Genomic DNA, 12,124 nt, shown 5'->3' with positions numbered 1-12,124 from the left:
GAGGTAAGGAGGCTTTGGGGGAAGATGCTGAGTTCCGTTTGGAGCCTATTGGATTTCAGGTGTCTCTGGGACATGCGGTCTGAAATGTCTAAGAAGCGGTAAGTGATGTGGGCTGGAGCTCAGGAGAGACACTAGGAGGGGCTGGGTAGATGTACGTACACGTATGGATATATGCACATGTGTGAGTATAATAATACATTTATGTAATAATACATTGGATATATTAATATAACGATTATATAGGTATGTATACACATACATTCATATATGCATATACCCCAAAGTGGCTTATTGGATCACACAGATTTAGAGCTGGAAGGGACCTTGGACTGTCCTCTAGTCAACCCCCTCATTTCAAATGATGGAAGATCTGAGTTTAAATCTGGCCTCGGACGCTTAGTCACTATGTGACCATGGGCATGGCATGTATGGCATGTACATGTGCACCTACACATACATGTATACATCTGTAGAAGACATACTTATATACTCAGTGCACGCCTATGTACACATGTGTACAGCACTTGTGTAGCATATATGTACATATGTGTGTGAATGTATAATGTACATATGCTCATGTATATGTATGTATATTATATATAGTATACACAACACACAATATATGTGCACAACACACATGTATGTGTATATATGTATGTGTGTGTATATGTGTATAGTGCCTATATGTGTATATGTATATATACTTGTATAACAGTGTATGTGTGTACATAAAGTATGTTATATATATAGTATATGCATGTATACACATACATATGCATATAATATATGTGTGTGTTTTATGTATGTATGTATGTATGTATGCACACACACAGAGGAAGCTTTTTCATTCTTTATAGTATCTTTCCTTCTGTTTCCTTTTCCTTCCATCCCCATTCCCAGCCCCAGAAAAGGGGGGGGGGGGAAGGTCCATTTATTTTCCAGGCAGCATTTCCTGAAAAGGCCGGCCAAAGGGAAGTGCTTGAGTGGAAAGATGTCTGCCGTGGTTGGTCTGTGTGGCTTAGGAGGCCAGCTCTGGTAGTTCCGCTGTGAACCTGGCGAGTAACTTACTTTGAGTGAGTTTCTTAGTAAAGTGCAGGTAGCAAGGCTTTTGCTCACGTCCTCCCGGAGTTGCTGTGAACAAAGTGTTTTTTCCAGTCTTAAAGGGCTTTGTAAGTGTAGGTGATGGCGAGGAGGAGAATGAAGAGAACGGAGAAGAAGAAACAACAAGAGAGAACCTGGGGCCTGATTTGACAGCAGAGACGAGCATCTGAGTTCTGAACTAGAGCTCATTCTCTTTGGCCTCCGCGGGCCCTGCCTCCAAGCTTCTCTGTTTCAATATAGGACAACACCCCCTTCCCTGTCATCCAGATGCATCCCCTCAAGTCATCCCGACTCTTCCTTCTCTCTCATTCTTAAAAAACAAAAAACAAAAAACGATTGATGCAGTTTGCTTTTATGTAGCATCCACTTCTTCAGAGACACCCAAACAACCCCTGCCACCCAGTACATTTCCCGATAAGAGTTTATCCATTGATAACAGAGAACAGAGCTGTGGCCTAGAACCTTGACAGGATAGTCCTGAGCTTGGCTGCTGTGTTTGGCCAGTTTCATTACCCTTTAATACTGACTTTGTTTACACTACTGTAGTCCTCATGTAGGTGTTGTTAGTCCTGCTTTCTTCTCTTCCACATCTTTCCACGGTTCTCTTCATATCCCATCATTCGTTCAGTCGTTCCCCCATTGTTAGGTAAGAATTTTGTTTCCAGCTTTTTGTTATCGCAGAGAAGGCTGCCATGAATATTTATTTAGAGAGATGTATGTATATAGGATATCATACTATACCACAGATGTGTGTGTCTTTTCTTCCTGGTAATCATTGCCTTGGGACATATTCCCAGAAGTTCCTCCTTGCTCTTGACTCTTCCCTAGCTCAGGTCATCACCTTTTGCCTGGACTACTGCGCTAGCTTCTTAATCGTCCCCGCTTCCAATTTCTTCTCTCTAGGTTACACCCTTCTGAGAGCTGCCAAAGTCATCTTTCTCAGGCAGAGGTACAACCATGTTACGCCTCTGCTTAAAAGCTCAAGTGGTTCATGGGATCATGGATTTAAGGAACCTTAGAGATCATCTAATCCAGCCCCCTCATTTAAACATTTGGTTTTAATCTGGCCTCAGACACTTACTAGCTGTCTCTGTGTGTGTGTGTGTGTGTGTGTGAGAGAGAGAGAGAGAGAGAGAGAGAGACAGACAAACCTTGGGCAAATCACTTAACCTCTGTTTGCCTCAGTTTTCTCACCTGTACAATGAGGATAATAATAGCATCTACCTCCCAGGGTGGTTGTGAGGATCAAAGATAATATTTGCAAAGCACTTTGCAAAGCTTAAAGTACTATATAAATATTGTGTTACTGTTAATATGCTATCATTATTGTTATTGCAGATAAGGAAACTGAGAGTGAGAAAGGTTAAATGACTTGTTCATGTTTACAATAGATAGAACCGTGATTTGAACTCAAGTCCTTTAATTCTAAATCTAGGACTCCTTTTACCGGACTGCATTCTCTGTATGATGAACTGCAAACTTCTTTGTCTGGTATTTAAGGCTCCCCACTGTATTTCATAGTACTCCCTTTAGTGGACTCTCTGTTCTAGCCGACGTGGACTGCTCCCTGTTTTCTGAATGTGACGGTCTGTGTCATTCGTTCCCACAAACCATCCCCTGCACCTGAAATGCACCCCCTCCTCATCTCTTCCACTGTGGTGACTCGCGTCTTTCTTGAAACCTTTCCTGGTCCCTCCCCATAGTTAGCTTACTCTCTCTTCAGTATCTTTTTCTGTATATAGTTTTACTTTTTTCTGTATCTGGGTCTCCCTCCTAGAATGGAAGGTCCTTGAGGGCAGGGACAAATTGTGGTACCTCTGGTGCCTAGCACAGTGCTTTGGACATAGCAGGTGCTTGATAAAGAAATATTTGCTGAATGAAAATGAATTAAAAGACAGCATTGACTGAGTGCCAAGTTCTGGAGCAGGAATTCATAAAAGTTTGCATGGCAAATCACTATTCTTGGCATCACCTTCCGTCCTTTTCCCCTTATTCCTCTCCCCCAAAAAGAGAGAAAAGAAAAGATCACTGGATTGTCCACGCTGTTGTTGATAAGTTCAAAGAAATGGGAACCTTTCCCTTTTTTCATCCTTTCAGTAAATGACCACATTTTTACCTGAAGTACAGGTAGAGCTGAGTGAGGGAGAAGAAAGCAGTTGATCTGGAGGGACTGGACAGCTTCAACACAGACAAAGGCATCTCATAATATTGAGGTAGAAATTGGCATTAATAAGTTCTCTGACAGTCCCTGGCCTCATACCACCTGATGAGCAATACCTTTAATGTCAAAAAGAACCAGTCTTCCCTCATCCCCAACACACACTCATCAGCCCTAGGGACTCCGTGTCTCTAAATGTCTCCTCTCCTTCCTCTTCTTGTAGGCTGGGTGGTGCAGTGGATAGAGTCAGGAAGACCTGAGTTTAAATTAGGCTTTGGGTATGACCCTGAGCGAGTCACTTAACTGCTGCCGACCTCTTTCTTCACTGATCCTAATAGCACTCATTTCACAGAGTGGTTGTAAGGATCAACTAAGATAATATTTGCATAGTATGTAGCACACAGTAGGTGCTTAATAAATCCTTTTCCCCTCCCGCCTTCTTCCCAATTATAGAAAAATAGTTTTTAATCCTTAGATAAAATTATTTTAATGGAATCCAAGTCATAGAATTTCAGCAACTATGTAGTTCAGCTCCTCCCGTGTTATAGATGAGTAAACTGAAGACAAGAAAAGTTCATGGCTACAGAATCAGAATCTGAACAAGAACCCTGGTTTTGTTACTCCTTGTCTGATGTTCTTTGCATGGCATAATGGGTAGCACAGTTCCTGGTATGTAGTAGGTACTTAAGTTTATTGAATGAATGAAAGAATTTAGGCTCTAGAATCAGCAGACTTGGGTACAAATTGTGCCACTGACATCTACCACCCATGTGACTGTGCATAAATCACTTCATGTCACTTGGCCACCGTTTTCTCATTGGTAAAATTAAGGAAATTGGCCTCGAGTCTAGGCCCTAGACGGCCTTGAAGGTATGCCCTCTAACTCCAAATTTTCCATGCTGTAGCTGGCTGCCTCATATCTTCTTTATTCTGAGTAATAACCTCTTTTATTCAAAAGTCTAGCATGGTATCTGGTATATTCTGGTAGATGCTCTGTTAAGTTTCATTGATTGAATGAACAAACACATGAATTGGGAGGCCCCTTGTCTTGTGACCTTGGCTGTCCTAGCAGGGGACAAGCAGGGAGCTGGTGTGTCTCTGAGCAGCTAAAACAGATGGAACAAAGTCATCATCGGGAGCAAACAAGCATGAACACTTCTGGAAAAGCTTCCCCACTTAGTGGGGAAAATAATGGCCCTTCCCTCCCAGGCTAGCACAGCAGTCCGGCCTGTTTAGTCTGGGCTGTGTTTGCCTGTGGGAGGTGAGGGTCCTACTGAGGGCCTCCACGGTACCTGAGGGCGTCACTGTAATGCAGCCATGCGCACTGATGGATGTCTGGAGCTCAGAGCACTCATTGCCAAGGTTATTGTTGTTGTTATTACTGGCTTTAGCATAGAAAGTATTGGAAATGACTGCAGAAACACAGCCGGACAAGACAGGAAGACAGAACTTGTATATAAAATAATCTTCCTAACACCTTCACTGTTGATTATGTCCATTCTGTGCACCACCAAAGAAATGTGCTCTTCCTTCTAAGAAATCTGTAAACACAAGTCCCTTGGAATGAAGTCGATGGTTAGTGAGTTGCACCAGGAATTTCACACAAAGGCATATTTCATGCATGGGTGTGGGGAGAGGTGGAAAGGGTTAACTTACTTTTTCTAAGATGGGACTTAAGAGGTGTACAGGAAAGAGAACTAGACCCACCAAAGATGTCATTTCAAGTAAGCCCCTTTCCTTTTTGGGGCCTCAGTTTCCCAAATGTAAAATGAGGGGGCTGGACAACCCATAAAGTCTTTTCTGATTCTGTCAGTCTATCATTTTCTTCCTTCCTATGAAAAAAAAAGAACTGTGAACAAGATTAGCTTGAAGTTCAAGTAATCTGTGGTTAATATTAGAGTCTTAGGCACTGGGTATTTGCCTTTTGTAGATTCAAGGGTGCCACTGAAGGGCAGTGGGGGAGGGGGGAGGTTGCCAGGAGGAGTCAGGAGATTTGGGCTCTTAGAAGGATTTTGCTCAAAACTGCCATGTACCCTGGGCAAATCACTTCTCTGCTGGGTCTCATTGGTAAAGATAAGGGAGTCAGGCTGGAGGATCTCGGATCTCTTCAGCTTTAAAACTCATGGGATCATGGATAGGACTGGAAGGAATTTCAGAGGCTTGTCTCATTTTATAGAGGAGGACATTGAGGCCCAGGGGCAGTTACCATATTCTTACCCAGATCTGGGCCATAACCATAGCCCAGCTACTTGATAACTGTGAGACCACTGGCAGGTCTTCTGACTTCCCTAAGACTCAGTTGTCCTAGCTATAAAATAGGAAGGAAGGAAAAGAAAGAAAGAAGGGAGGAAGAGAGGAAGGAAGTGAAGGAGGAAGGAAGGAAGGAATTAAATCCTTACCTTTTGTAAAAGAAGAGGGTTGGGGAGAAAGGAGAGATATTCCGGGTACAGAAGGCCATGGGGTGCTTGCATGTTGAGGGGTGAGGAGGCCTCAGGCACTGAGGGTAGATCCAGGATGAGATAGCATGGTTTGGAAGTCTGGCAGCCAGGAAGAGGGCAGGAGGTGAATGAAGGCCAGCCTCATCCCCTCCAGGAGCCTAACAGAAGGATATTCCAGGTTGAGCCGGCTGATAGGGTAGTTGGATATTCCAGAGTGAGGAGGCCCCAGGCCCTGAGGGAAGTTCCAGGATGAGGCTTCATGTTCCTGAAGTCTGGGAGCCAGACTTGGAATGATCCCTACCTGGTAGAGTTGTTATGTACTGTATGGATTGTAAAGCACTGTTAGAGATGGGAGTTGTGGTTCATGCTCAGCAATCACCTGTACCTTGGTGGTAGGAAGTAAAATATGCCTCCAATTAAAGACCTGTTAACTCTGGGTAAGTTATTTAACCAGGCTGAGCCTCAGTTTCTCCAGTATCATTCTCAGAGGGGCAGTATGGTGACTTAACTGGTTGGGTGACCATGAGCAAGCCACTAATTTTACTTTTGTCATCTGTGGCCAGTCGTTTTCAGTTGTGTCCCACTCTTTGTGACCCCATTTGGGGTTTTCTTGGCAGAGATACTGGAATGGTTTATTTCCTTCTCCAGCTCACTTTACAGATGAGGAAACTGAGGCAAACAGGGTGAAGTGACTTGCCCAGGGTCACACAGCTAGTAAGTGTCTGAGGCTGGATTTGAACTCAGGAAGATGAGTCGTCTTGATTCCAGGTCAGCACTATGGCACCACCTAGCTGCCCTGGCATCTGTAGGGGATAACACTTGACCTACCCATCCCTCAGGGTTGTAGTGAGGACTTCTCTTTGCAGACCTCTATCTCTATCTATGAGGGCTGCTTTCATTCTCTTTCTGGCAGGGTGAAGCCTATTGTTCTTTGATTTCCAAAGACATCTTTATTAGTGGAACTTGTGTGCCTTTATAGCTCTTGATGAATATTAAGTCTTCAAAATAATGGCAAGCATTATTTCAGGAAGCAAATTAGAATGAGATTTCTTTCCTATTTTCTTACAGAATCAGCCTTTTGGAACCGAGCAAAGGGGAATAGAGTTGATGCACTGATTCTGCTTCTAGATATGCCACGTCTCAGGAGGCCTGAGTCTTCACATGATAGAGGATGCACTTCTTAACCTGGCATTTAAAGCCCTCCATAACCAGGCTCCCATCTTCCTCTGTCGTCCTTTCTCATATCACTTCCCTTAATCCTCTGTACCAGTCAAACTTGCCTCGAAGCTGTTCCCTTTCCTTGACATTCCATCTTCCTCTCCAGCTTGACTTTGCGTAGTCGGGTTTTCCATGTCTGGAAGGCAGCTGCCTCCTTACCTCTGTCTTGTAGAATTCTTGCCATCCTTCAGACACAACCCAGGTGCCATCTTCTGTATTCAACCTTTCATGAGCCTTCCTTCTTACCCCTAGTTGTTAGCACTGTCCATCTTGAAGTTATTTTGTATTTACTTCTCTATGGATTTATCCTGCCCAGTAGAATGTAAGCCCCTTGGGGGCAGGCAGGGGCTGCTTTTTTTTTTTTCTTCCTATGCTCAGCACCCAGTTTAATACCTTGCACATTTGTGCTTACTAAATGTTAATTGAATTGACAGTGGATTGCAGCAGGGTGAAATACTGCCCTGGTCTGGTTTAATTGTCTCTTTGGTCTTTGACATTGTCAGGTGAGTAAATAAAAAGGCATCAGAGAGGAAACAATTAGTATGCTTTTAAGACTCCTCCTATTCTAATCTGAGAGTCCAGAGAGACAGTGGGGGTTCACCACCGGACACCTCCACTTTCTCGTTGCTCACTCTCTCCAGTCCCTGGTAGTCCAGCTTCTGCCCTTGGTACTCACTGAAGCTACACTCTCCAAGACCTCCAGGGACTCTCTCGTGGCCACATTCCATGGTCTTTCTTTTTTCCAGTCCTTATCCTTGTTAACCTTTGAGCTCCATTTGACACTGGGTTCTGAGCCTCCCGTTCTCTCACTTCTCCATCTTTCTAATCATTCCTGTCTCTCCTCGAGGTCAGTCGTATCGCTGACCACTTTCAGGTGGCTGCTCCCTTAGCGGCTGATTGTCTTCTGGCCGCCTTCTCTCCATTTACATTGTTGTTTGGCAGTATCATTCATTACCACGACTTTTCTCACCTCTACATTTATGACTTCCAGTCTTTTCACCAGTACATAGATGACTTCCAAATCCCTAGCCTTTTTCTCTTTTTTTCTAAACTCCAGGCCCATATTTCTAATAACCTACCAAGTGTGTGCACCTGGATACCCACCACCACTACCACCACCACTTCTCCCTCGACATGTCTGATGCTGTTTATAATCATTTCTGCTAAACCAATGGTTCTTCGTCTTTTTAATATGCCATAGACCCCTTTGTCTGGTGAAGTCTATGGACTCCTCACAATAATGTTTTTAAATGCACAAAATAAAATATTTAGGATTACAAAGGAAACCAATTATCCTGAATACAGTTATTAAAAAAAAATAATTCAATGGACCTGGAGTCCAGAAGACCTCAGACACTATCTGTGTGACACTGGACAAGTCACTTAACTTCTGCTTGCCTCAGTTTTCTCAACTGTAAAAGGGAGATAATAATAATAATACCTCCCGGGGGTGTTAGAATCACATGAGATGATATTTGAAAGCACTTGGCATAGTGCCTGCTATGTACCTGGGGAACACAGTAGGCACTACATAAATGCTAGTTATTATTATTATCTACAGATATTTTTGGGTTACATATGTTGGTCATTTAGTCAAATGTTTATTAAGTTCATACTATGTGCCAGGCACTCTTGTAAGTGCTAGGGATACACAAAAAAGGAGGGGAAAGACTGCTTTCAACAGAGCTCACAGTAAATTTACTATGTTAGAAACTCTAGTGTTATTTTTCCTCTTCACTCTTATCCAATCAGTTATCAAATCTTGTTGATTTTCTGTTTAGACTGTCTCTCCTATCTGTCTTCTCCTCTGTCTTCCAACTGTTGCTGCCCCCAGGAAGGGCTCCTGTTACTTCCTTCCTAGATGTTTGAAATCACCAGATTTTCTGGCCTGCTTTTCCTCTCCTCCAATCTGCTATCCATTCCTCCATCAGAATAATCTTCATTAATCACAAGATCTGGTCACTGGCATTCCTCTCCTGAAGTAACCAGAGACTCCCTATCACCTCATTCTTTGCCTGATATTTAAAGCCCTCCATGATCTGGAACCACCATATTCAGCTGAACTGATCACTCCCCATACGTGTTCTCCTTTTTCTTACTCCCTCTTGGCTCATAATGTTCCTTTTCCCTGGAATATTCTTTTCTTCCCAATCATTTGGCCCATTTCTGCCCAGACTTTAAAACCGAGCTCACATGCCGCCTCACTCCTATGCCTTTCCTAGTAACATCCATTTGGTATTGATTGGTATTGGTATTGTAACTCACATAGGTCTTTGTACCCACTTATGTACATATCATTTTTTAGTTAATATGCATGTGTCATATTCTTCTACCAGATTGTAAGCTCCAAGAGGGCAGGGGTGGTATTTTCGCCAGTCAGTCAGCTAGGTTTTATTAAGTGCCTACTATGTTCCAGGCACTGTGCTAAGAAAAGTAGAGACAAAGAAAGACTGGAAACAGACCCTGCTCTCAAGGTACTCATAGTATGATGGGGAGACATGCAAACAAATATGTTCAAGCAAGACACAGACAGGACAAATCGGAGGTAGTCTCAGAGGGAAGACACTAAAGACATCAAAAGACAGATGAGCTAGGCAACCAGGCTTTCTATCTCACACTACTCTGCCTAGTCAGAACACTAAATGATGGCTTATTGAATTTGCATTGGCACCTGGCCAGGGCTGTGTCCTGATGCTGCATCCTCGATAGGAGGTGGGGGGGGAGTGGGAAGACCTGAGCTCTGAACTGTGGCCGTGAGGAGCTTTCTCTCCGACCCTCGCAAGCCCTTTGTTTCTGAACGTGTAAAATGAGGCAAATGGACTGGAACACCCTACAGAGTGTTTTGTGTCAGCCGCTGGTTCATGGCAGGCTGTTACTGGACTTGGAAAGTCTTTACTACCAACAGCCCTTTTCCCTCTCCAAACATGAATTTTTATGGTTTTGTTCTGAATTTCACAAACACTGAAAAAGAACATTTCTTTACACAAAATGGAACTGAGAAGAGGATTATTTGCAAAATGGCAAATCTCTATTATGAAGAGCATATTGAAAAAAAAAACCCAACCTAATGAATTCAGTATGTTACTTTCAAAGCTGTCCTGCTTGTCTCCGTTCCCTTCTGAACTTTATCTCTTCTCTTTTGTGTATTTTAAAACAGGCTTCAGTGACCCCCTTTTCTTTCTCTGGTTCTTTTTGGGCAACACTGTGGCTGGTTACCCTGTCCCCCAAAATGCTGCCCCCATAAAGAAAGAAATTATCAAATATGCAAATATGCAAGTCAGGCAAAGGAAGCCCACCCATTTGGCTGGCCCAGAAATGTGTCTGTTTCATTGTGCGAGCTGAGCTGCGGGCCTCAAGAAGTGAGGGGAGCTTCACGTACTCTGTAGTTGCGATTGGTCACTGTGTCCCTCAGGCTTCTTAAATCTTTCAGTTATTTGTCTTTGCAATGTTGTTGTTATTGTGTAAAAAGATGAGGGGCCATTGCTTGGGTTCCATTTCTTCATTTCAGCAAAAAGAAATGGTGCTTCTTCAAACCTACACGCTTAAAAGCCAGACCCCTTGTCCCCCACTTCTGACTGACTGATTCTTGAGCTCTGATCTTTGGTATCCTTTGGATTGGGAAACATTGCTTTAAGCTTCCATTATCCTGGGAAGAAGAGAAGCCTTCCCTGGTATCTTTATAGGCCTCCCTCAGGGCTGATAATGAGTCAGCTGAATGCCTTGTGAACTGGTGAGAATGTCTGGTGAAGCTTTACATATACCTCTTCTCAGAATGATGTTTTTAAATGTATAAAGTAAAATACATAGGATCACTCAGGAAACCAATCATATTGAAATGCAATTATAAACATATTAAAAGAAAAAACAAAACCAAGTTCCCCAACCCTAGGTTAAGAACTTTTGGCCTAGAGCTAGAAAGGACCTGAAAAGCAATCTGGTTTAACTCTTTCATTTTACAGATAATGAGGTTCAAGTGGAGCTAATTAAATTGAGGCTCTCAAGGAAACTGGTTAAGTGACTTTCGCAAGGTCACGCAGAAGATTCATGCTGGGGAGACAAAAGAAGGCAAAAAAAATACCCTGCTTTCAAGGAGCTCATAGTATAATGGGGGGAGATGCGCAAACAAATGTGTACAAACAAGACATAGACAGGAAAAATTCATAAATAAAGAATCGGTACTAGATGAATGTCTGCCAAAAAAGATCTTAGTAGATGCCTGATCGATCTTTGTTTCCATAAGGCAGCTCAAGAGTTCGTGCGATGGTAGGACCAAAGCCTTGGCCAGAGTTTGGAGTCTAGACAGGTGGCTATTGAAAGATGGTGGTCCTGTGAAATGGATTTTGAAGGGGCTTTATGGAAATAGCTTATTGTTTTAATAATTGTGACCCTTGGCTGAACAAAAATGAAGTTTTCAAGAAATTTTGTAAGCTGATTAGTTCTATGAGTTATTTAACCTGATTACAATGGGTCATCTGTAAAACAGGGATAAGAACAACAGCAGTAACTACTTTGACAGGTTATTGTGAGGTTCAAATGAGATAATGGGGGTAAAGGACTTTAAACACCTGCTGCCGTCATTACTGCTGTAAATGCAAACCTTCTTGGTAGGTTAATAACATCTCGATAACTGTTTTACCTGGAAAAAGAGCAATAAAAGAACTGTCCAAAAAACTCCTAAGTTAGGTAGGCTGTGCTAGCCATATTAGGGTTTCTTCTCCCTTCTGGGAACCTTTTAGAATAATTGGGGTCAGAGTGATGGGTTTTTCTTTGAAACTTTCGTACGATGGTAATTGTTGTGGATCGTATACAGTCGGTTTGTAACTCTAAAACAAAGCTCATCTTCTGTGTCCTCTCCTTTCTCCCCACCTCCTCTTCAAGCCTGGAATATGTGCTAAGCACAAAGATGGTTCCTTCCCTAGGTAGATATTCTCTTTGTTGGTTGGAGGGTGTGGTTGGAGAGATGAATTTGGAACTAGCCACATGAACCATGTTTCCTGTCCTTTTTCCAGTGTTTGATATACTAATTAACTTGTCAGGTGAGGTATTTAGGAGTGGTATCTCTTCCTCCTCCCCCCTCCTCCTTCCAAATCCAGACATGAGTTCAACAAACACTTATTATGTACCTACTAGGAATAGTTTATAGTCTAGTCGTTTATCTGTACTGCTCATCCCCCAGCCATTCTCATTCTCTCTCTCTCTCTCTCTCTCT

General features: G+C 42.9%; 1 protein-coding gene across 4 annotated transcripts in view; it reads left to right on the top strand.

The window, feature by feature from the left end:
* The window catches only part of VGLL4 (vestigial like family member 4), a 186,869-nt gene that overhangs the window by 161,435 nt on the left and 13,310 nt on the right, over nt 1-12,124 (top strand). The gene's annotated exons all lie outside the window — the stretch shown is intronic.

Source organism: Vombatus ursinus, unplaced genomic scaffold (assembly GCF_900497805.2).
Source record: "Vombatus ursinus unplaced genomic scaffold, bare-nosed wombat genome assembly UNPS02014773.1, whole genome shotgun sequence".
NCBI lineage: Eukaryota > Metazoa > Chordata > Mammalia > Diprotodontia > Vombatidae > Vombatus > Vombatus ursinus.
Note: the sequence above shows the minus strand (reverse complement) of the source record. Positions and strands in the feature narration are given on the sequence as shown.